The 25,270-nt window shown below is 43.0% G+C and overlaps 1 protein-coding gene across 9 annotated transcripts in view; it reads right to left on the minus strand.

Moving 5' to 3' along the window:
- The window catches only part of Ppp6r2 (protein phosphatase 6 regulatory subunit 2), a 69,118-nt gene extending 52,151 nt beyond the window's left edge, over positions 1–16,967 (minus strand). For 4 of the 9 annotated variants that reach the window (XM_060388839.1, XM_021638969.2, XM_060388840.1 and 1 more), the window contains exons 1-2: positions 16,717–16,967; positions 1,045–1,173 (exon numbers count right to left, since the gene is read on the minus strand). The gene's annotated coding sequence lies outside the window, so the exon portion shown is untranslated. The remainder of the gene's footprint in view (positions 1–1,044; positions 1,174–16,716) is intronic. The other 5 variants (XM_021638974.2, XM_021638970.2, XM_021638968.2 and 2 more) reach the window with 3 other exon arrangements.
- Positions 16,968–25,270: the final 8,303 nt, after the last annotated feature.

The raw sequence follows: 25,270 nt of genomic DNA on the forward strand, positions 1-25,270 counted from the left end.
TCTTACTAGATTTTGAAAAGTGGTGCTTTATCACAGCAGGAAAAAATAATGTACCAAGCATGCTTTATTCTGGAGAAAACTAAAGCTTTCTATAGTATAAAGCAAGAGTCGCCATAACGCTCAGCATCCTGTCTTTTCTCTTCTGTCCTTTGGGTGTTATTGTAACGTCTAGTACAACAACATGCTGATAAGAAATTATAGTAACTGCGTGTGGTGAGGCCCACTTGCAACCCAGCGCTCAAGGCACAGGGGAGAGGTTTAAGAGCACTTTTGGTGTGACGGTGCACACCTATGTCCCAGCACTTGGGAGGCAAAAGGCAGGTGGGGCTCTGTGAGTTCGAGTACAGAGGTAGTTCCACAATGGTCAGGAATACACAGAGGAAACCCTGTCTCAAACAACAACAACAAAACACTTTTGGCAACATAATGAGAGCCTGTCAAAGAGAAAAAGGAGAGAGACAGAGAGAGGGGGAGAGAGAGAGAGGAGGAAAGGGAGGGACAGAATTTTATTATTATATATTTAATTTATCCAACATTTGGTTAGATTGTAATAGAGAGGCGTTCAGTGGGCCAGTGAGACCCCCATCTCGAAAAACAACAAAACAGAGCCAGGTGTGGTGGTGAATGGCTGTAATCCCAGCACTTGGGAGGCAGAGGCAGGCAGATCCTAGCCTGGTCTACAAAGTGAGTCCAGGACAGAGAAGGCTCCACAGAGAAACCTTGTCTCAAAAAAAAAAAAGGGGGGGGGGGCTGGAGCCATGGCTCAGAGGTTAAGAGCACTAGCTATACTTCCAAAGGTCCTGAGTTCAATTCCCAGAAATCATATGGTGACTCATAACCATCTACAATGAGATCTGGTGCCCTCTTCTGGCATGCAGGCACACATGCAGGCAGAATATTGTATAAATAATAAATAAAATATTTTTAAAAACCAGAACCGAAACAAAAGGTTTTGCTGTTATTCAACTTTTGAATGTTCATCTATTCAATGTATTTGAGTAAATTGTACAATAAAGCATAATTTGATTAAAAAGATCACCTTACCTTCTATGGCAGTACCTTGTTTAAACCTTATATTCAGACAAAATAAAAACCATTTGGCGTTTTTCTTTTGTGTATATGCAACTTTAAAAAAAGATGTTTTCATTCAGGAAAGAATTTTGGCTCGTTTACCTGAAAATAAAAGAAAAAATATTTAATTTTCTTTTAAAAAATTAATTTTCTGTCTTAGCTTCTTTTCCTGATGCTCTGATAAAACACTTTACAAGAGCAACTTAAGGAAGGGTTTATTTTAGTTCACAGTTCAAGGTCCACTGTAGAGGAGCCATAGGAACTTGAAGTAGTCAGTGAACAAATACCTGTACTCCGCCCATTCTAAGATCACTGCCCAGAGAATGGTGCCACCCACAGAGTGGTGCCGCCCCCAGTGGGCAGGTCTTCCTTCTCCATTACTGCAGCCAGGATAAACTGCAGACATGCACCAGAGGGCCATTCCCCAAGTAATTCTAGATCCCCCAAGTTGACAATGAACGTTATCATACTAACAAAAATGTCAGGCATCAAGAACTACTATTTTGATTGTCATCTTGACAGGACTGAGAAGCATGGAAGAGAGCTGTAAAGCACCTCTGGGCGTGTCTGAGGGCATTTGGAGAGATGATTAATTAAGGTGGGAAGATCTGCTTTGGATGTGTAGTTTGTAAGTTATCGTAGGCTGAAGGCCTGAAAAGAATAAAATAGAAAATAGAAAAATGAAGAGGCTAGCTAAGCAGTCATCAAGTAGTTTCTTGCTTTCCTTTCTTCCATTCATTCTTTCCCATCCTCCCATGATTCTGCTCCGCTATATTTCTCCACTATGAAAGAATAATACCACTCAACCTATGAGACAAACCGCAACCAACAGCAACCAACAACCAGCCAACCCTTCCTGGGCCCTAGAAGTTCTCTATCCTCTGAAAAGTCCCTAGAATTCCAAAGACCACACAATCGCAGAAGCTACCTGCAGCTGGCAAAACCACACCCCTGCTAGAACACAAGAAAAATCATAGTCAGGTGCTGAGCGGCTACAGACAGTCTGGGGAAGCCCCATAGCCCCATCTCTGGATTAAAAAGAAAACTTTTTTGTTGTTGTTGTTGTTTTAATTTGTTTTGTTGTTCTTGAGGCAGAGGCAGGTGGATCTGAGTTCAATGCCGGCCTGGACTACAGAGAGAGTTCCAGGACAGCCAAGACTACATAGTAAGACCCTGTATTGAAAAACAAAATAATTAGTATTACTATGAATCCACTCTAAATTTAATTAACTGGCTCAGTAGTCAGAATGTCACCCCAAACAATCCAAAACCAATGGGTGCTGTGAACATGCTTACAGCACCACTTACTCAGGAGACTGAAGAAAATATAGGATCAGCACCTATATGGCAGCTCACAAATGTCTGTTCCAGGGGATCTGTTGCCCTCACACCAATGGCCATAAAATAAAATTTAACAAAAGAATGTGCTCAAAAAATATTATATACATGCATGAAAATAGCTTTTGGTAACCCTGTATAATTTTTTTAAAGTAAATAAGTAAAAAGAACCTGAGGACATGAGAAAGATTTCTATGAAATTTTCAGTTTCATAACTGTAGACTGCTACCGTTATGCATATTCCTGGTGTGGTAGTTTGAATGAGAATCGCCCCCACAGGCTCATATACTTGAATGCTTACTAACCAGTTGGTTACGTGGAGGATTGGGAGGCGTGGCCTCACTGGTATAGGTGTGTCACTGGGGGTAGATGCTGAGGTTAGTGAGCTTGGTGTTTTTTTCTTTAATTTTGTTTTTGTTTTCAAGACAGGGTCTCATTGTAGAGCCCTGGCTGTCCTGGAACTCACTATCTACACCAAGCTGACCCCAAACTCACAGAGATCTGCCTGCTTCTACAACACCACATCCTGCTCTGGACTTTGAGTTTTCAATAGCCCACGCCAGACACAACGTCCCTGTCTCTCTACTGCCTGCAGATCGGGATGTAAAGCTCCTGGCTACTTCTCCACACCATGCCTGCCTGAGTGTTATCATGCTCCTCAGCATGATGATAATGGACTAACCCTCAGAAACTATAAGCAAGTCTCCAATCAAATGCTTTTTTTTTTTAAATAAGAGTTGCCTTGGCCATGGTGTCTCCTCACAACAATAGCATATTAACTAAGATCACAAGCTAAATGGTAATCTCAACTTCTAGAAGAAAAGCACTAATAAAATACTGTGCTCTTTAACCACCATTCTTAAATATAATAATAGACATTCCTCAGAACAATGACTAACTCCAAGGACTGAGGCAATATATATTACATGTACATTTGTAAATACAAGCAGCTGAGTGAGCCAGCACACACCTGGATTCCCAGCATTCACCAGAGCTCAAGGCCAGGCTGTTTACATACTGACTTCCAAGCCAGCCAGGGCTATACAGCAAGACCCTGTCTCCAAAAAGAAAGAAAGAAAAGACCAATTGTTTCTATTTTTCTTGAACTGAATACAAGATATAAACAAGATATTGCCATAGAAGGTAGGATGATTAAGATGGTTAAGAGCACTGGCTGCTCTTCCAAAGGACCTGGGTTCAATTCCCAGCACCCACATGGCAGCTCACAACTGTCTGTACCGCCAATTCCAAGGGATCTGACACCTTCACACTAATGCACAGAAAATAAAATTAAATTAATTAAAAAAAAGAAAAGAAACTATAACAAAGGACAAAAAGTACAAACAACTGAAGTGTCCATCAACAGATGAACAAATAAACAAAACAAGACACAGGCAGCTGAGGAGTGTAGCTCAGTGATAAGGTACATGCTTATGCTTAGCATGTACACCATAATACATTTAATCCCCAATGCCAGAGAAGATGGGCATAAACAAACAATGGAATATTGCTCAATATTAAACAGGAAATTCAAAGGCAGGTGGATCTCCGTGAATTCTAGGCCGTCCTGGTCTACAGAGCCAGTTCCCAGATAGCCAGGGCTACAGAGAGAAACCCTGTCTTAAAAACAAACAAACAAACAAATAAACAAAAGAACAAAAAACAAACAAAAACCACACAAAAAAATTCACAAATATTATATAATTCCACTTATATGAGGAAATTAAAGTAGTTAGTTTCAAAGACAAAAAGGTCAACAGCAGTTGCCCAGGGGCTTAGAAGAGTGAGTGAACAGCTACTATATAATGGGAACAAAGTTTTGATCTGACAAGATGGGGCTGGGTTGTACATCTATGATGGCGTGCTTACTGAGCATGTGCTAGCTCCTGGGTTCAGTCTCCAACACTGAGGTGCTTTGGGGATCTTTCCGGAATAAGCACTTTAACAGCAATGAGAGAATCAGAGTAGAGGAGAGGAAATGTATTCACTAGGGGACCAAAGCCCAGACAGTTCCTGAAAGGCCTAGGTTCTGGGCCCAGTTTGCCTTCCCAGTTTATACTCTAAAACCACAAGGTGGGGCAAGTGAGCAGACTGGCTGTTTCGGTTATTTCTTCAGGTCATTCTGCTCCAGGCGGCAAGTGAAGGCATGCTTGGCAAAAGGCACCACAAGCAGTGCTTTGAGTGAATCACTAAGCAGATCAATAAATCAATGTGTAATAATTGGTTTTTCCTACCTTATCTGTTTCAAGGGGGAAAAGAATAGAGAAGATACAAAGTTCTGTAAAAAATTTTTTTAAGTTATGAGGTTGAATGTTGATCATATACGGTATAGATTGCTACAATGGTGGATTTCATATTACATACTTTCATCACAACTAACTTCAAATTAATTGAACTTGGTAGCCAAGCTACTTGGGAGGCTAAAATAGGATCACTACTTCATCACTAACCAAAGCAACTTGATCACACCCTCTCTTAAAAAAAAAAAAAATCCACGGTGCACACCTTTAATCCCAGCACTCAGAGGGAGGCAGAGGCAGGCAGATCACTGTGAGTTAGAGCCCAACCTGGTCTATAGACCAAGTTCCAGGACAGCCTGGGCTATGCTGTCTGGGGGTTAGGAGGAGGCAGGGGAAGGGTAATTTAAACATTTTAGAAATACTAAATACGAATACTGAAGGCCTTTAAATACATGTCTTTCTCTCCTCCTCCGCCCCAAAGACAGGGATTCTCTTGTGTAGCTTTCGCTGTCCTGAATCTCTGTGAGTTTGAGGCCAGCCTGGTTTACAAAGAGAGTCCAGGACAGCCAAGGCTACATAGAGAAACCCTGTCTCGAAAAATTCAAAAGAAAAAAAAGTTCCAGCCACTCAACTGTTGATTTTCCTGTCACATCCCAAAGCAAGGCCTGCAATACAGAGACCTTTTATCACAGAGCAGTGTAGGAAACAGAGGAAATCCTGAGAAGTTCTGAGGGGATTGTATGACATGAGCCTGCCATGACAGACCAAGGCCTAAAATCCATGGGAAATTGGAAAAGCCTTTCCTCTGTATCAGGCTCAGAAAGGCAAAGCTGTCTTTTGGTCCAAGTTTCCCTGCTTACAAACAATTGACCAGTTAATAAAAAAAAAAAAAAAAAAAAAAAAAAAAAAAAAAAACAGCAACTGCAGCTCCCCTTCTCCCTAAAGTCTCTGGCATCTGTATCTCCTACAAGAATCTCCTGCCAAACTCTTCCTCCTGTGCTATACAAAGTCCCACTAAACATCAAGGGCTTTGCCAGGCTCTTAGCATGTCCTGGTTTTCTCTGAAGCATCCTCCTACCTGTTAGATATGATGAAGACAGTGAAAAAGTAAGGACAGAGCTGGCCAGCATTGTGAAGACACACTGTCACCACTGGTGTTGAGGAATTTGGTCCATCCTGACCCCAATCAGCCAGAGAACTAGAAGAAAATAGGCCAGATCATAGCAGTGTGCTCCCTAGTTACGAAGACCACACATAAAGGCCCGTTTCTGTCACTGATCAAGTTTGTAATCCTAGGAAAATGCCTGACGCAAGGGTAATAGAAAAGAACATATGGCTCCAGGACAGAGAGCTGTCATGACTACCAGTGCCCAGAACAGTGGCGAACACCAGTCACCCTCACACAACGTACAGAGAAAATGAGTCAACTACAGAGAACCTCAGACACGTTAGACTACCCCACTCATCTGAGGTAAGAGTACCCAGACCATGCTTGTTCTCAATACAACAGTGCTAGGAAAACCAGAATCAGGATGGAAGCCTTTGGCCTAAGGGCTGGCAGGATAGGGCATACTGTAGCTGAGACTCTTAAAGGAAAACAGCTACAGACCAATTTGATTAAAAGCATTACCAGAGTTAGAGAACTATCTCAATGGTTAAGAACACATATTGCTTTTGCAGAGGACCTGAGTTCTCAGCACCCAGATAGTGTACCTCACAACCTGTAACTCCAGCTCCAAAGGAACCTGATGGCTCCAGCCTCCAAAAGCACCTGCACTCACATGCATAGACGCGCAGACAGACACACACACACACAGAGCCACAAACATACACACCTAATTAAAAGTAAATAATAGCCAAGTATGGTGGAGCATGGCTTTAGTCTCAGCACTCAGGAGGCAAAGGCTGGCAGATCTCTGTGAGTTCTAAGTTAACCTGGACTATACAGTGAGTTCCAGGCCAACCAAGGCTCCATAGTTAAGACTTTGTTTCAAATAAGAATGATGATGATATAATAACAGTAGGAAAAAAATTACCAAAATTTTGAGGCAGGATTTCTTTGTGTAGCCCTGGCTGTCCTGGAACTCTGTAGACCAGGCTGGCCTCAAACTCACAGAGATTCACCTATCTCTGTCTCCTGAGTGCTGGGATTAGAGACGTGTGTGCTACTAATGACCAGCTGAAACAGTGATTTTTTTTTTTTTTGGTGGCACATGCTTTTAATCCCAACACTACACTTGGGAAGCAGAGTCAGGCACTCTGTGAGTTCAAGGCCAGCCTGATCTACATAGTGAGAACCTGCCTCAGAATAAAATAAAATAAAATAAAAGTTAATTACCGAAAATTACCCAAATATATACATAACAGTAAAAAGCACCAAGAAGGAAAGCAGAACAATGAACAAAGCTGAAATGCAAACAGGAAGTACAAAACAACTCTAACTTTAGGATTACTCCAGCCACAATTAAGAGAAGTATTCGCCAAAGCTAGCACTTCATGGCCCTTGCTATGTGTGGGCACTAGGAAGGCCCTTGCTGAAAGCTCAGAAGAGCTCAACGCTTCAGGATGTCTATTCAGGACATATAGGAAATGTCTATCACAGGCAAAGAGCAGAAGCCCTGATAGCTGTACAATGTCACCATTTTGTAATTCCTTTTGCACTTCCTTTGATGACTTCTTCTCATTCTATTAAAGGTACTAGAATGTGGTTACCTTCTTGAGACAACATGGATTGTTCCATCAGTTTTTCCTTGGGTTCTTCAATCCTCAGTTCTGTGTCTGTGCCCTCTGATATAGGATGTAGAAAATGACAGTACATTCCTCACAAAGTAATCTAGAGCTAGATGTGATTACTCATGCCTGAAATCCCAGCACTCAAGAGGCTGAAGCAGGAGGGTTATGATTTCAAGGCCAGCCTGAGCTACATATTGAGTTACAAGGCAGCCTAGGTTTAGAGTAAAATTGTGTCTGAAAAACAAAACACACTAAAACAAAATATAATTTATATTAAGTCCAACATACGTGTGGCACAGGAAGTGCAAAATACATGTCAGCAGCTGTCTTTACTCATGAGGGGGGAGGATGATAAGGGAAGCATTGGTCAGAGAAGGCTTCTGTGAATTAAATCCAGCTGGAGCCTTATTCATTCTAAATTAAGGACCACAAACCTCAAGTAAACATTAAATGCAGCCTGGATTCCTAGTCTCGCTAGAAAGCTGCTTTCCCTCTCTTATAATAATGGTGATGAGCTTAAACACAGCTCCTTGCCTCAAGAGGTGAGGTCTAAACCAGGCATACCGGCTCACACCCTCACACATGTAATCCCAGCACTCTGGAGACTAGGCAGGAGGACTACCATGGATTTGAGGCAGCCTGGGCAATTCTGACCCTGTCTAAAAATAAACAAAGAGGCAAAGTCTCTTTGCACATCCCCTCATTCTCAGCTGCTCTTAACATAAACAAAGTTATCAAGCCAGGTGCTCACCTCATCCTCAAGAGGCTTCACAGCATCCACGCAACACTTTGAATTCATTGACTAAACGTGAACAAGTTTCCCCAGGCCTCCCTAAGGAGGGCAAAACCCTGGAGAGAGCCATAAGCATCCTGCTGACACCCAGTCCTACAAGTAAACCAAGGTGACTACAGGGGGAACAGAGAAGAGAATCCTGCTGTGCACAGCCCACACCGCCAACCTGGACTCACGACCAAAAAATAATCTTGTTTTAAGCCACTAATCATCAGGCTGGGTTGTTACACAGTAACACATACATCATAAACCATCTTAAAACTTTTAGTCTCTCCTCAACTTTCTAATATCCTTATTCCCTTAATTCACAGGGAAAAAAAAAAAAAAGCTAAAGGTCTCGTATTAATACCTCCACTTCCCTCCATCAACTCTATCGGATCCATCATCTTCACCGGTCCTCCCTGTCACAAGAACCCTGTTCCCATCAAAAGTCAGCCCCTCCTTCTGCAAGGCGGACTCCACCCCATGTCTTCCCAGACTGCTCCATCTGATCCCTCTCCCATCAGTATCTCTGGTGTCCCTCCTCTCCTGGTGCACATGTATACACACGGTATACACACGTTCTCTCTGTCCTGCAGACATCTCTCCAATCCCTGGGGCCTAGCCTCACCGGCATTCTTGAACATCAGTCATATCCTCCTCCAGCCTCAGCTAGTCCCTGTCAGCCTCTGCTCTGCTTAGTCTCCATCTTTCTTCACTCTTCATGTCATGTTGAAGAGTGCTGGCTGTGTCGACTCAAAGCTGCAACTTAAGGCCAGCCTGGTCTACGGAGTGGGCTCCGAACAACAAAACCCCCAAAGTCTCTAGGAGGTGCCATCCACAACGTCAATCACACAACTAAAATTACTAGATATGCGAAGAAGAAAACATGACAATCAAGAGGAAAAGCAAATGATAAGTCTTATAAATGACTACATTTTGGAACTGTCAGAGAACTTTAAACAAAAATTCTACATCCAGCAAAAGAATCTTTCAAAGAAGGGTAGGGTCTAAGGATATGTATCAGTTGAAAGAATACTTGCCCAGCATAAATGAAAACCTAGTTGTGCTGTAATGCCAACACACTCAGAAGTTCAAGGTCAAGAATCTGGCAAGAATCCCAAGTCAGCCTGAGCTCACTTACATGACACCCTGTCCCTAAATAAGTAAATCCCAGCTTTCAGGAGGCAAGAGGACCCCAAAATCATTGCCTGGGCAAAACCTCATCTTAAAAGGAAGTCGGGAGTTGGGTACCATGACTTGCACTGGTAATCTTGCACTCCAGAAGCTGAGGATTCTTGTGATTTCAGCACCATTCAATGAGACTCTGTCTCAAAAAACAAACAAACAAACAAACAAACAAAAAAACCTAGAGAGCCCAATATTACCAAAAATTATTGTCTAGATATTTACTTGGTATTTTGCCTAGAGTGATGGCTCAAGTCTTTTAATCCCAGTATATGGAAGTAAGACAAGAGGATAACTAAGTTTCAGGATAGCCTGAACTACAAAGTGACATCCCTATCTCAAAAAAAAAACAAAACAAAACAAAGACAGCACTGCTGAGCATACACAAGGCTTGACCCTAGGACAGAAAGAAAGAAAAGAATAAAAGGAAAGAGAGAGAAGAAGAGAAAGACAGGGCAGGGAGAAAAGAGAAAAGAAGAAAACTGGGCATTTATAAATATCTCTTCATAAACTTGCAAAGAGCCACAACAAACCAGTAGCAAACCAAATCACACACACGAAAGAATGTACGTCATGCCAAGAGGAACTTACCCCAAGAATGCAGCTATTTTTAACATCTGAAAATCAACCAATATAACATACCACAAATCAATGGGAATAAAATAACCATCTGAATTGATGCAGAAAAAGCATGTGACAGAATCCAACACTCTTACATTATGAGAACATCCCACAGGCCGGTGAGCTCACTTAGCAGGTAAGTCACTTGCTGCACAAGCCAGGTGGCCTTATTCTCCAGAACCCACCCACGAAGGTGGAAGGAGAGACCTGGCTTCACAAACTGGCCCTTTGCCTTCCACATGGACACCATGGCCTGCTCACACTCACAGAGTATACACACAGTAACAATAAATAATATTTTTTAATTCCACAAAACAGAAATAAAGGCAACTTTCTCAATCACTGAAGACCCATTAGTATCGCTTTTATTTAACACTGTTTGGAGGCTTCTACTCAATGTAATAAAAAAGTAAAACAAAAAGGCATATCAATTAAAAAAAAGGCATACTAATTGTAAAATATACTAAAACTATCTTTATTTGCAGATATAATTATATAAGTAGAAAATTCAAAGGGATATACTATGAGAATTAATAAGTTACACAATGTTGCAAAATATGTTACCATTATATTTACAGCAAATATCTGTACAACAAATAATGAAAAACAATAAAGAAATTAACAATACCATCAAAAGACAAAACAGCTCAAAACAATTCAAATGAAAAATGTAACTTTGCAGTGAAAACAAATACTAAGAAAAAAATCTAAACAGAGAAATAAAATTAAATGCATAGATAAAAAAGACTTACTAATTCAACTCTGAATTTAATCTTTAGAGTCTATATAATACCAATCAAACTCATAGCAAAAATAATCACAGAAATTTAAGAACTTATTTTATAACTAGCAAGACAACTTGGGGTAGAACAAGTTTGTTTTGGTTTGTTTATTTTTGACACAGTCTTGATATAGATAGATAGATATAAATATAGATATAGATATATGTCCATATCTATATCTATAGATAGAAGGATAGATAGATAGATAGATAGATAGATATAGATATAGATATATCTATCCCAGGGTGGCCTCGTGATTGTCTCAGATTCCAGACTGCTGAAATTATAGGCGTATGTTATTTCCTACAAGATGCATATATTTTATAACTCCATTTAAAGTCTGAGTACCAAGAAAATTAATCTACAGAAATAAGAATATCAACTACTTGAAGACTGAGAGGATGGCTATAATGACTGGAAAGGAGCACAAGAAATTTTCTCTACATTGACATGAGAAACGTCCACAGTAATGTTTGCTTTTTTTGAGACAGGAACTAACTGTAGCCCTAGGTGGCCTAGATGTAATAATATAGACTAAGCTGGCCTTGAACTCAGGGAGATCTGCCTGCTTCAGACTCCTTACTGCTGGAATTAAAAGTATGAGCCACGTCAACTGGCAACATTAATATATATACTTGTTAAAATGTACTAAATTCATGCAGGTAAGATTTTTCTGGGTTTGAAATATCCTTCAACAATTTTAAATGCAATAATGTAAACAAGATAAAAACAAAAGACTATGTCCAGCTAAAAGGGTGAAGGCTGCCAGTGGTATATGGATACAACTTAATTTTCAAAATAATTTTCAAAAATAAGCAGAATGGCTCAGGATCTGAGTTTGACCTCAGAAACCTACAAAATAGTGAGAACCAACTTCAGCAAGCTGTCCTCTGACCTACACACAAATAAGTAAAATGTAAAATAAGGTACAGAACAATGTCTGAAAGATGGATGCCTATATGCTTTATGTTTACCTTTTTTTCCTTTCTTTTCTATGTTTTATTTTTATTTTTTTATTTTTTGGACAGGATCTCAAGTGGTTTCAATGGGAGTAGACCTGATAGGCACGCATATTAGAATACCTGGAATATTGGTAGAACTGTTTAGGAAGGATTAATAATTGGCCTTGCTAAAGGAGGTGTCATGGGGGGGGCTTTGAGGTTTTAAAAGCCTGTACCATCCCATTAGTTCTCTGACTCATGCTTGTGTTTAAAGACACAGGCTCTCAGCTACTACTCCAGCACCATGCCTGCTTGCCTGCTGTCACGTTCCATGCCATAACAGACATGGATTCTAAGTCACCAGAACTTTGAGTCCCAAATTAAATGCTTTCTTTTATAAGTTGCCTTGGTCATGGGTGTTTTGTCATGGCAATAGAAAGTAACTAAGACCAGCCAGGTTCAGTAGCTCAAACCTGTAATCCCAGCACTCAGGGGGAGATAGAGACAGGCTGATCTCTGAGTTCAAGGCCAGTCTGGTTTACAAAGCAAGTCCAGGACAGCCAAGGCTACACTGAGAAACCCTATCTCAAAAAAAAACAAAATAAAAAACTAACTAAGGCGGTCCACTATGTAACTCAAGGCTTGCCTGGAATCTGCTATGTAGACCAGGCTCCTTAAACTCTAAGATCTACCTACTTCGACCTCTTGAGTGCTGGGATTAAAAGTGTTACCCCTGCTTATGCAACTCATTTCTATAAAATATTTACCTTTCTCTCAAACATATTTATGAACAGGATAATCTTGTGTTAAACCATCTTTAGAATGTCACAGATGGGGGCTGGAGAGATGGCTCAGTGGTTAAGAGCACTGACTGTTCTTCCAGAGGACCTGGGTTCAATTTGCAGCACCTACATGGCAGCTCACAACTGTCTATAATGCCAAGATCTGACACCCTCACACAGACATACATGCAGACAAAATATCAATGAACATAAAATAAAAATAAAGGGCTGGAGAGATGGCTCAGCAGTTAAGAGCACTGTCTGCACTTCCAGAGGTCCTGAGTTCAATTCCCAGCAACCACATGGTGGCTGACAACCACATATAATAGGATCGGATGCTCTCTTCTGTCATGCAGGCACACATGCAAATAAAGTGCTCATATGTATAAATAAATAAATCTTTAAAAATTATTTTTTAAATAAAAAAAGAGAATGACACAAAAGAAAATAGCAATATCAATTACTTTGGAGGAGGATGCTAAGCACGGTGAGAGATCATATTATCCATCTGCTTAAGAAACCTGGGTTGAATCTGAGCTCTGTTTTTGTTTTGTTTCATTTTGACATCAGATACCTTACTTTCCGTCTTAGTACTCTTATGTATATGTATGTGGGGTGGGAGTAGAGGATACCGGTGTTTTCTATCAGTCTCCCCCTCTTTTTTTAAGATATGCTAGCTCACTGGACCTGAAGCTTGCCACTAGATCTTGCTGTTGGCTTTGGTTTAGGCTTTGATGAGACTGGCTGTCAGAGAACCCCTGAGATCCACCTGCCTCCAGTCTGCAACGCTTGGATTACAGACATGTAGAGCTATGCCTGGCTTTTATGTGGATGCTAGGAATTTGAACTCAGGCTCTCTTGCCTTCCTAGCTAGTACTCTTACCCACTGAGTCATCTCCATAGCCCTCAGATGATATTAAAAGGAATGTTAAGAGTAACCTACTACACAGGGATGGTAGCATATGCCTGTAATCCCAGTACAGGAGACTCAAGGCATGAGGATCAGAAGTTCAAGGCCAGCCTCAGTTACCTAGCCAAGTTCCAGATCAGCCTGGACTACATAAGATCTTGGTTTGTTTGTTTGTTTGTTTTATTGTTTTTAAAAAAAGAAGGGACTGAGAGGTAGCTCAGTTGTTAGAATGCGTGATAGCATACATGAAACCCTGAGTTTAATCGCAAGCACTATATAAATTAGTCATGGTGGTATACCCTGTAATCCAGGCGCTTGGGAGGTAAAGGATGGGGAGCAAAGTTTAAGGTCACCCTCAATCTACACAGCAATATTTAAGGTCATACTGGGTAAAATTAGATCCTGTTTCAAAAAAATAAAAACGAAAGAAAAGAGTTGAAAAAAGGGCAATTTCATCACTAAATAATTGTATAAACACGAGATGATACACATAACATACTTTAAAAAGTGTCTGGGCCTGCCAAGCATGGTAGAATATAACTGTAATCAGTCATTATTGTTATTAGTTTAAATATTTTAAACATTACCCTTTTCTTAAGGAGAAGGAAAAAAGAGGGATGCAAAGCCAAACTGCCTGCAATACAAATCCTGCATCTCTTACCTCAGTCTCTTTATCTCTGAAACAGGGAAATTACAGCTCCTATAGTCTATGCTTACCCTGAAGACTAGGTAAAAATTTCCCATATGAATTAAATACAGAGCTGGACGTGATGATGCATGCCTTTAATCCTAGCACCTGAGGTACAGAGTTAGGTAGATCTCTGTGAGTTCTAGGCTAGTCTGGTCTACATAGCAAGTTCCAGAACGGCTGCATAGAGACCTTGTCTCAAAAAATAAATAAATAAATAAATAAATAAATAAATAAATAAAGCAATGGCACACAATAAATACTCGATACATTATGATTGTGTTCTAAGTAAATAGTTACTCCCAAAGCTTTAAACATTATCTCCCAGGCTGGAAGAGATGACTCAGAGGTTGAGAGCACTGGCTGCTCTTCCAAAGGCCCTGAGTTCAATTCCCAGCAACCATGCGGTGGCTCACAGCCATCCATAATGAGATTTGGTGTTCTTTTCTAACATGCTGGCCTACAAGCAGACAGAACACTGTATACATAATAAATAAATAAATCTTTAACCTCTCCTCTGGGCTTCGGATTTTTCTGTAAGATATTTTCTCTCTAATGACCCCTGGGCTTCTTCTTCTCCCACTACTTTCAACCAAAAGAAAGCCTTGTTTTCTCTCTAACATGTAATAATTCCCTCATATCTATCACTACCTCAACCCAACTTCCCCACTTGATTAAATGATGTTACAGTCCAACCATTTGTTCCATCAAGAAGCCTGGAAATCACTCTGAGCTCTCTCATTCCCTCATACTTCTCTAAGAAGTTCCAATGGCTCTTCCTCCAAAATTCTTCCCTCAGTCAACTACAGAGGTTTAAACCACAACATTCCCCTCCTTCCCATGTGCCAAAATCCATATAATCATAACATCCCACATCTCAATCTTCAGCCTAAATTCACCCAAAAACTTAAGACCCAGCTCTTCACCTGTAAGGCTGACTAGCAAACCAACCTTCTGAGCCAAGTTGCCCCTTAACCTAGGCACACCAGTATTATCTAGTTCCTTCAAGAGATCTGGGCTGTTCCCGTCTCATTATCTGTGTTCTCTCAACCCTGGAAGTCTATGTCCTTGTCTCCCATCACCACCTCCTCCTTAAATCTAGTTTTGTGCTGGGCATGCCTTTAATCCCAGTGCTCAGGAAGTAGAGACCAGTTGGATCTCTGTGAGTTGAGGGCCAGTTTGGTCTACAGAACTAGTTCCAGGACAGCCAGGACTACACAAGGAAACCTTGCCTCAGAATAAAACAAAAACGAGCTTATTTTTGTCTTCAAGGGCTTATTTAACTTACAAGAGGATTAGAGAGGTCAAAGGGAAGACCCAGAAAGTAAAAGACATCAAGAGATGAACAGACTTGGTCTGGGAAAACTTTTAATCTCAGGCTGAGGTAGGCAAATCTCAAAGAGATTCAGGCGAGCCTGGGCTAGTCAAGGGCACATAGCAAGACCTTGTCTTAAAAAAAAAAAAAAAGAAAAGAAAAGAAAAGGGAAAGATAGGAACAGATAAGAATGAGGAACGAAAGGGTGGTAGTGACCCCTGCCTTTGATAGCAGCACTAGGGAGGCGGAAGCAGGAGGATCTCTACGAAGTCAAGGCCAGAGTTCCAGGACATCCAAGACTACACAGAGAAACCCTGTCTCAAAAAGAAAAGAAAAAAGAATGGGGAACGAGATGCTAAGAAGCCAGCGAGCAGCATTGTCAAGTAGGACAGAGATGAAGGTATGAGTGAAAGTCTAACAGTCTGGAATAAGGCCGAGGGGCAAGACAGATGAGAATGGTGACAAACTGAGGGGAGGGGCTACAGTGCAAGAACTGGAAAAAGTGACGGACGGAGAGAGCTGGTGGGTGAAGCGCAAGAGATCAGTAATAAACTGGAGTCAATTCTTAACAAGTAGCCAGCTTCAGGGATACAAAGTAGCAGGTGAAGGGGCCCCATTAAGGAGGGCAGCTTAGAGAAGAGTATGGGAGAAGCAAGAGGTGATGGGGAGTGGGAGAAGATAAGCCAGGGAAAGTGACAGAGTGACAGTGGGGGACTGATGACAACTAGGAATGACAGGAAGAGGAGTGGGATGAAAATAAAGGACAATAACAAAGTCAGTGTCTGGCAGTGGGTACGGGCAGGGAGAAGAGGAGCAGGGTGGGAAGCCTGATTGGTGGAAAGGTCACTAGTAGTAGGCCACTGATGAGGACTGACAACCCTCCCCGCCCCGACCCTATATTCAAGGTCTGCCACACCTTTCCAGGCATTGACAGAGGGGAGGGGCCTTAATAGGGACGGAGGTGGACCAAGGGGAGGAAGACAAGGAGGCCACTGATAGGCTAAGGCTGGTTTTAAAGAGTGGGGAAACTGGCCGGCCACTGACAGGCATGAGCTGATACAGTAGCTAAGGATGTTGACTGACAAGAAGGGCTAGCTGGGGGAATGGAGAGGGATGGATGGATGGATGGATGGATGAATGAATGACGGGAGTGGAGAGTGCTGGATGACAGCAGAGCAGACTGATGGAGGGCGCTGACCCCTCGACGAAGCGCAGGGTGACAAAGACGCTGAGCCACTGACTGGGCGCTGAGTGACAGCAGGAGGCTGACTGACGGAGAAGGGGTCCCCGCTCTCCCAGGGCCAGAGGAAGCAGCAGGCGCGCGGCCGCACTCACCTGCCCCGCAGGCTGGGGGTCGCGGCGGCTCCTCCGAGGCCCGAGGGAGGCCAGGACGCTCGCGGAGGTGAAGCGCGGACGGCCTGGAGCGGGCCGCACGCACATGGGCCCGGCCCCGCAGCGCGGCGCCTTCAGACTCGGGAGCAGCGGGCGGGAGGCTCGAGACCCGCTCGGGACCGGCTCGGGGCCGCGGGCTAGATCGCTCCAAAATGGCGGCGGCGCGCGCACGCGCGCGCGTGCTCCAGGGACCCGCTTCCGCGCAGGGCTGGGTGCGCGCGCGGACAGGGTCGGGGCGCGAGTGCGCCCCGGGGGCGGGGCCATCGGGGGAGGCACAGAATCGCGGCTACAGTCTGGGGTCTGTGGCTCTGGAACGTTGCAACCTCCCGGGCCTTCTGTCCTGCCTGAAGCGTCCCCGCGATCGAGCCGGCTGTGCTAAATTCTCCGGGCACCTACAGTCACCCTGAGCAGCAGCGCGCAGGTGCGTGCGCAGGTCTCCTCCAGATCCAGTTTCTAAACTGAGCCGCCAGCAGCTCTACTTTTTTTTCTTTTCCTGAGTGCCCAGTACTTGTTGCCCAGGATTTATGCATGTTACATACGTGTCCATCAAACGTGGGTTGGAATGAGTGCAAATTAATCTCCCAAATGAAACTGATTTCCGGTGGCCGTGGGAAAATACTAAAAATAGAAATGAAAGCCTGTGTCAACACAAGCTAGCTATGAACTCGCTGCCTTTCAGCTGCCAGTTCACCAGTGTTGCGCGAAAATGCAATCCTACGTCGGTGGTGCACTTGGGAGACCACAGCAGGATAAGGAGTCCCAGGCAGGCAAAACATTGTCGCCCCGGGCGTGGTGGCGCACGTCTTTAAAACCAACACGCCGGGGGATGGTGGATCTCTGTCAGTTCGAGGCCCGCCAGGTCCACCCGGGGAGTTGCAGGTCAGCTAGGACAGTGAAAAATGCTCTGGTGTGGGTTGGAAGAAGCGCATCTGGGCCCTTCAAGTGTTTTTCTTTCCAGGTGGTACTGCTGTTATTTCAGCAGAGGGCGCCAAGGAGACACTGTTTTGGGGAAAGGAAGGTTCCTTCCTGGGTCTGGAAAGCAAAATTGGAGGTACCTGGGTTCAGGCCGCGGCCTCTTACAGTGGTCCGCAGCTCAGCTTATTCCTGGGTGACCTTGACTGCTATTCACGTTAGTGAGATTTACGTTGATACGGAAGCTGAAAATGCTGCAGAACCGGGGCTTGTGCAGCCGTACCAAAAACAGGAGATGACCCACTAATCTTAACACCGCAGCACTGAGCAGGTGCCAACTCTGCTCCTGACCTTTACACTATTTTTGTGCTCAGGCCAGAGTTCATGAATCAGCAGCAGCACCATAAACCCTTTACAAACACACATACACCCTGTGTTTTGTGGTGCTGGCCTTACATATACTAAGCAAGCACAGTACCACTGATATTCATCTCTAGCCCTTCTCCTGATTTTAATTGTCTGATAGGTATTTAGTCCCAACATTTGGGAAGATTGAGGCAAGAAGATCAGTAGTTTGAGATCAGCTTTGGCTGCATATTGAATTCAAGGCAGCCTGAACTACAACAGACCTTGTCTTTAAAATACCTTCTGTCTGTTTGTTTGTTTGCCTTGAGGGCATTAGGTTTTAATAAATTGTGCAGGCTGGCCTTGAACTTGTGGCTTTACCCTACTCTTTTCACGCCCACACTGAATTCATCAGCAAATCTCCTGTTCCTTTCATTTTGGCATCTGACCTGTAAGACCAGTTTCTCTCATCTGAATCAAAACAGTCTAGATGGGGCCCCTACTTTTATCCCAAAGGACTTGCTGTAGGACATTCAGCGTGGTGTTCAAAGGGATCCAATTGAGGCAGATCATATCTCTGACCTCAGGGCTTGTCTCACCCAAGATGAAAGTAGGAATCCTTGCTGTTGCCCACACAGCTACTTGTGACATGATCTCACTTTATCTACTCATTTTATTTCGCTTCAGTCATGATAACCTCCTGCCCCAGGTCAATTGCTCACACTACTTCTGTATCTTTTTGGGCATCTCCCCTTTTATTGCTATGTCTGCTGCCTTGCCTAATAGATCCTTACGCATTGCCTCCTCAGTGAGGGCTTCCCTGACTGCTCTATGTCAAGCCTTGGGCTTACATCATACCAACCTCACTGCCGCCTCCCCCATTTGGTCTTTCCTCCTCTCCAGTGCTATCACTCAGGAGTCACAATCCAAAAGTGAAAGACAGAGACTGTCCCAGGGCTGTTCTAAGCTATGCTGGGTAGAACATCCAAAATAGAGCTTATAAAGAAATACATCTTCCAAAGAGCAAGCAAGGATGAACACTAACCACTGAGGTGCCCGTGAGATCCATTGGGAATCAGCATTAGAAACAGCAGTCAGAGGGCTGGAGAGATGGCTCAGAAGTTAAGAGCACTGACTGGCTGTTCTTCCAGAGGTCCTGAGTTCAGTTCCCAGTGACTACATGGTGGCTCTCTTCCAGTGTACAGGCATACATGAAGGCAGAATACTGTATAAATAATAAATAAATCTTTAAAAAAAAGTAATAGCAGTCAGTGGGGAAGCAAAAATACTTGATGAGGATGAGAACATCACACATATCCTTCCCATACCACTGGCCAACTATGGCTACTACACAACAGAAGGTAGAGAATACACATGGAAAGCCACAGGTCTCTCTTTTGAAACTTAATGTAGAGGGTGGATCTGGAACAGATGTGGTGAGGGGGAAACTGGACAGTCAACTCCGTGGACATCCTTCTACGCAACAACGAAACCACTGTGCTTCCAGCTAATGATATTGCTCTTGGGGCTGGCAAGATGGCTCTGAGGGTAGAGTCAATTAATCACTACCAGAACTGACAATCTGAATTTGACCCCTGGAACCCACATGGTAGAAAGAACTGACTGCTGCAAGTTGTCCTCTGCCCTCCACATGAATATGGTAGCAGGCAAATACATACACACACGCACACAGGAACACACATAAATAAATGTAACTTTGAAAAATTGTTCTGTATTGTAATCCCACTTCCAGCAGCCGTTATACCTGTCACCGGCTTTTTTGATTACTCTTCAACTTATGCTAACACAAAATAGTGACGTTGTCATCTAACAGCCTGTATTTTTAAAAGAGAGGAAAAAATTACAAGTATATAAAAAATAATGAAGAATATGCAAAGCTACTACATTATTTGTTTCTGTGACTGGTGATAATTCATAATCAGCATTTATTGTCTTTAACCATTTATAATATATACAACAGGCCTAGAACAAAGGCAAGTATTTCTGATATGAAAGGATCAAAGAGAGCAAACTATTTTTAAGAGCACCAAGTAAAAAGGTGTTCACCAATAGAATGGAGAAAGCAAAGCTGTGATATAAAATTAGTCCTCGGAGTACCATCAGAACAGGACTAGTGGTGGCCTGGGTTGTCTTCCACTCAAGTGCCCCTGACTTTTTGTTCCAAGACAGACCTGGGCACCAAAATCTCCAGAAAGGAGGAATGCAGGCAGAACCACACTTGCATACACCACAATCAAATTGCTGTGGACCAAAACCAGAAAAACCATGAAAGCAACAAGATTAAAAAAAAAAAAAATGACTCAACAACCTTAAGAGAAACAATAAAGTTTATAGCCAAGGAGTCATAAACGAGCACAGAAGTGTGATTCAGAGTGTGAAGGAAAAATAAAAACTGTTAGCGAACAAATTCCTTGTCCAGCAAAACTATCCTTCCAAAAAATGAAGGTGAGCGGGATGGTGATTTTGCACACATTTAATCCCAGCACTCAGGAGGCAGAGGTAGAAGAAAGAGGCCATCATGGTCTACAGAACGAGTTCTAGGATATCCAAGGCAACAAAGAGAAACCAAACCAAACAAACAAACAAAAGCCAGGCCTAGGGATTGGTGAAATGACTCAGCAATTAATAGCACTGGCTGCTCTTCAGGAAGAGTGGGTTCCATTCCCAACACCCACATCATCTCACAATCACCTATAACTCCAGTTCCAAAGCTGACTGCTGTGTCTCCTCATACACATACACTTTGTTTGCTTGTTTTGTTTTTTTGAGACAGGGTTTTGAAGAGAGAAAGAGAAAGAAAGAAAGAAGGGAGGGAGGGAGGGAGGGAGGGAGGAAGGGAGGGAGGGAGGGAGGGAGGGAGGGAGGAAGAAAAAGAAAGAGCAAAGGAAAGGAAAGACAGGACTGCTCCTAGGTATGGTGGAGGAGAAAGAAAGTTTATTGTAGATAAAAGGGAGAGCACAGTCAGAGGGAGGGACATGTGGGAGAGTCCAGAGTGGACATGACCAGACTGAGTTATGACATCAGGGGGGAAAGGGGGTAAGGAAAGAGCAGAACCAGGCACAGCAGCCAGGAAGCCAAAGGTGCAAGAGGAACGGGTAACCAAAATGGCTGGATTATATAGGGAAGAGCCTCTGGGGGAAGGGCAGCCCAACCCCTGTGCTGGAGAATTCAGGGCATGGGGTGGAATGTAACAGTCCTACCCTCTAGCAGGTAGGCACTGAGGGGTGCTGAGAGAACCTGGAGGCCAGGTCCACTTTGATATGTTAAATGGACACCTCAGCCCTTTGAAACTTAACTGGTTTCTCTGTGTAGCTCTGGCTGCCCTGGAACTCATTATGTACACCAGGCTGGCCTTGAATCTGGGACCCTCCTGTCTCTGCCTCTCCAGAGCTGGGATTAAAGGTATATGTGTGGCAATATGCATTCCTTCATAAAAATTTTAAAAACCGACCTGGGTGTAGAAGAAAGGCTGTCAGAGAGTGGGAAGGATGCCAGGAGGAGCACAGAAGGAGAAGAGTGTAGGTGTGAACTAAACATGATCTGCAGATATGTGAAAATATCATGGTGAAACCACTAATTTGATAGGCATACTGAAAAGGTGCACACTTGTAATCTCAACAGTTGTTTCTTTTTTCTTGCCTTTTCGAGACAGGGTTTCTCTGTGTAGCCTTGGCTGTCCCGGACTCACTTTGTAGACCAGGCTGGCCTCGAACTCACAGAGATCTGCCTGACTCTGCCTCCTGAGTGCTGGGATGACAGACGGGCCACTGAGGCTGACAACTCAACAGTTGAGGAGTATAGGCAGCTGGATCAGAAGTCCAAGGTCATTCTCAGCTGTATAGCTAGATAAAGGCCCCTTGGTTCCAAGACACCCTGTATCAAGAAAAGAAACATTACTTTGTACTTTATAAAACCTAACTCCTCAGAAAGTAACAAAGTGTTCCAGAGTAAAATTCAATAGTATATAAAAAAAAATTTTTTTTGAGACAGGTTTTCTCTGTGTAACAGCCCTGGCTGTCCTGGACTTACTTGTAGACCAGGCTCCCTTCAAACTCACAGTGATCCACCTGCCTCTGCCTCCCGGAGTGCTGGGATTACAGTAGCCATCAGAATGGCCTAGAAATTTTTTCAAAGATAAATATAGAGAGGGGGAAGGACGGAAAAGGAAAAAAAATTAAATGTGCACTTAATACTTTCCTCCCTAGCTATCTACTTAAGGAAATGTAAAAGTATCCACACAAAGATTTATACACAAATGTACATGGCAGAATGACTCATAATGGAAAGGAAGTGGGAAACATTCCAAGTCCATCAAATGGCAAGTAAAGACAGTGTCAAATATTCATATAATGGAATATTATTCATGAAAAGGAAAAACACATTAAATATCACAGCTTCAGAATTATAAGGCCTGGGTGCAGTAGCACACACCTCTAATCCCAGCACTCGGGGAGGCAAAGGCAGGCTGATCACTCTGAGTTCCAGGCCAGCCTGGTCTGCAAAGCACAGGACAGCCAGGGCTACACAGAGAAACCCTCTGGTCTCAAAACACCAGAAAAATAAAATAAAAAAAGAAGAAGATTAAATGGACTAGAGATGGCTCCGTGGTTAAGAGCACTGGCTGCTCTTCTAAAGGACTAGGATTTAATTCCCAGCACCCGTATGGCAGCTCACAACTGTCTAACTCCAATTCTAAGGAATCTGACCCCCTCACATAAACATATGTGCATGCAAATACCATTGCACTAAAGAAAAAACACTTAGAAAAAAAGAGTAAAGTGTCTTGTTTGTTTATTTTTGAAGCAGGGTTTCTCTGTGTAGCCCTGGCTGTCCTGAAATTTTATCTGTAGACCAGGTTAACCTTGAACTCAGAGAAGATCCATCTACCTCTGCCTCCCTGAGTGCTGAGATTAAAGGCACGCACCACCACGCCCAGCTGTATGTGATAATTTTTGTGTAATATATTAGTTTTCCATAGCCACTATACAAATTTAGTGACTTAACCACACAAATTTATCTTACAGTTCTAGAGGTCAAAAAAATGAAAGTCTAGCAGGGCATGATGATTTTTATACCTTTAATCCCAGAATTTGGGAGGCAAAGTCAGGTGGATCTCTGTCAGTTTGAGACCAGCCAGGGCTATTTACACAGAGAAACCCTGTTTTTAAAAAACAAACAAAGAAAACCCCCAAAAAATTTTTTTGGTTTGTTTTTCGTTTTTTCGAGACAGGGTTTCTCTGTGTAGGCTTGGCTGTCCTGGAACTCAGGATGTAGACCAAGCTGGCCAAGAACTCACAGAGATCCTCCTGCCTCTGCCTCCTGGTGCTGGGGTTAAAGGCATACACCAACACTGCCCAGCAAAAAAAAAAAAAAAAAATTATAAATAGATAAATAAAAAATAGGCCTATTGACATTCGCTCGTAGGAACAGATGGTAAGGGTTACTGGAACTTCTGCTATGATTTCATCTACTCACTTTCTGGTGGCTCTACCATTTGTATGTAATTCTTCCAAGATGCACATGGTCTCTAGAGGGGCACCAGCAGGGTTTGCTGCAACCCTTTAATACAGTAACCCCCCGACCATAAGATTATTTACGTGGCTCTTCATAGATGTCATTTTACTACTGTTGTAATAATGTACCTGATATGGGACCCCTGTAAAAGGGACATTTGACCCCAAAGAGGTTCAGATCTGCAGGTTGAGAGCTGTTATGCTAAAGCACATAGGAGGTGAAAGGTTAACTAAAGCGAGGCACTCCATACATGCATATTTCAGGTTGTCTCCTGGGTAGGGGTGGAATTTTTTAGCTGTCAGAGAGTACCATCTTCCTGAAATTCCAGTGAACTCATTGGTTCACCATGTCGGATGGGCTTGAATGGAATTTCTTGCTTGCCTTGTCACTAGTATTTTAATAGTTGATGGACATTTGTTCAAATCTCCAGGAAAAGACACACAATATTCACATAGTCCAGAAATTAGAAGCTAAACATATCTGGGGATTAGTCCTTGATCTACTACATTGCACATTCTATTTCTATGAAATTTTGAGAAAACCATTATGGAGACAGGAGGCAGATCATTAGTTGCCTGGGTTAGAAGTGTAAACAAGAATTGAAAACAGACACTGCAGCAGCCTGGTTTTTCGTATTAATTGCTAATTATCTTGCCTCCCCACCCCCTTCCTCCTCATCCCATGTTATTATTCTGCAAACAATCCCTCACACATCCCAAAATGATGTTTGTGTTACCTTGCCTCACGAGTGACTAAATAAAACTTCCTACAGCTGGGCAGGGCAAAGGTGAGGTGGGTGGAGCTAAGGTTCAAGGGTTAGGAGGACGGAGGATCACGGGAAGGAGGAAGGTGAAGGAGAAAGAGTTGTCATGGGATAGAAAATGAACCTCGTGGACCGGGAGGAAGGACTCTGGGAATGGTGGGGAAATGAACGGTCCAGATGAAGAATATAAGCAAGTATTTTGTAATTGTGGATGTAAAGTAGTCCAGATAGGAATGGTTAAAGCAGATGGCCTGGGATGGGGGCTGGGAGATAGGAGATAGTGTAGGTGGAATTATCTGCCCAGGCCAAGGTGAAATAAGACAAATCTAAAATCTTAACAGGTGTCTGTGTCCTTTATTGATTATGATATTGGGTTAGATAATACTGCCCTAATAATTATAGGGCTAATAATAAGCATTATTAGCCCCATACCATTTATTTTCTGCAACAAGACACAATGTACTTTCAGGAAGGTTACTGTCTTTAAGATGTCTGTTTTGCCAGGTGTAATGGCTCATGCCTGTAATTCCAGACCCTAGGAGGCTGAGGCAGGAGAATCATCACACTTTAAAACCGGCCTGGCTCCATAAGAACTCCTCCACAAAGGACTGTGTAAAATATAGTTCCCTTTAAAAGGTGTTTGCCTGCATATTTAGATAGATATAAATACATATGTGTACCATGTATGTGCGTGGTGCCTGCAGAAGCCAGAAGAGGACATCAGAACTCCAGGAACTGAAGTTATGGATGGTTGCGAGCTGCTCCGTGGGTTCTGGAAACTGAAGCTAGGTTTTCTCCAAGAGTAGCAAGTGCTCTTAATCACTGAGCCATCTCCTCAGTTCCCTCTGCAGTTGCTAAGTTCTAGTACAATGTAAAATAATCTGTGGTGAAAGCCCCTGGGAGGGCTCAGTGGGTAAGGCCACTTGCTACTGAGTCCGCATA

This window comes from Meriones unguiculatus, chromosome 8, assembly GCF_030254825.1.
Source record: "Meriones unguiculatus strain TT.TT164.6M chromosome 8, Bangor_MerUng_6.1, whole genome shotgun sequence".
Classification (NCBI taxonomy): Eukaryota; Metazoa; Chordata; class Mammalia; order Rodentia; family Muridae; genus Meriones; species Meriones unguiculatus.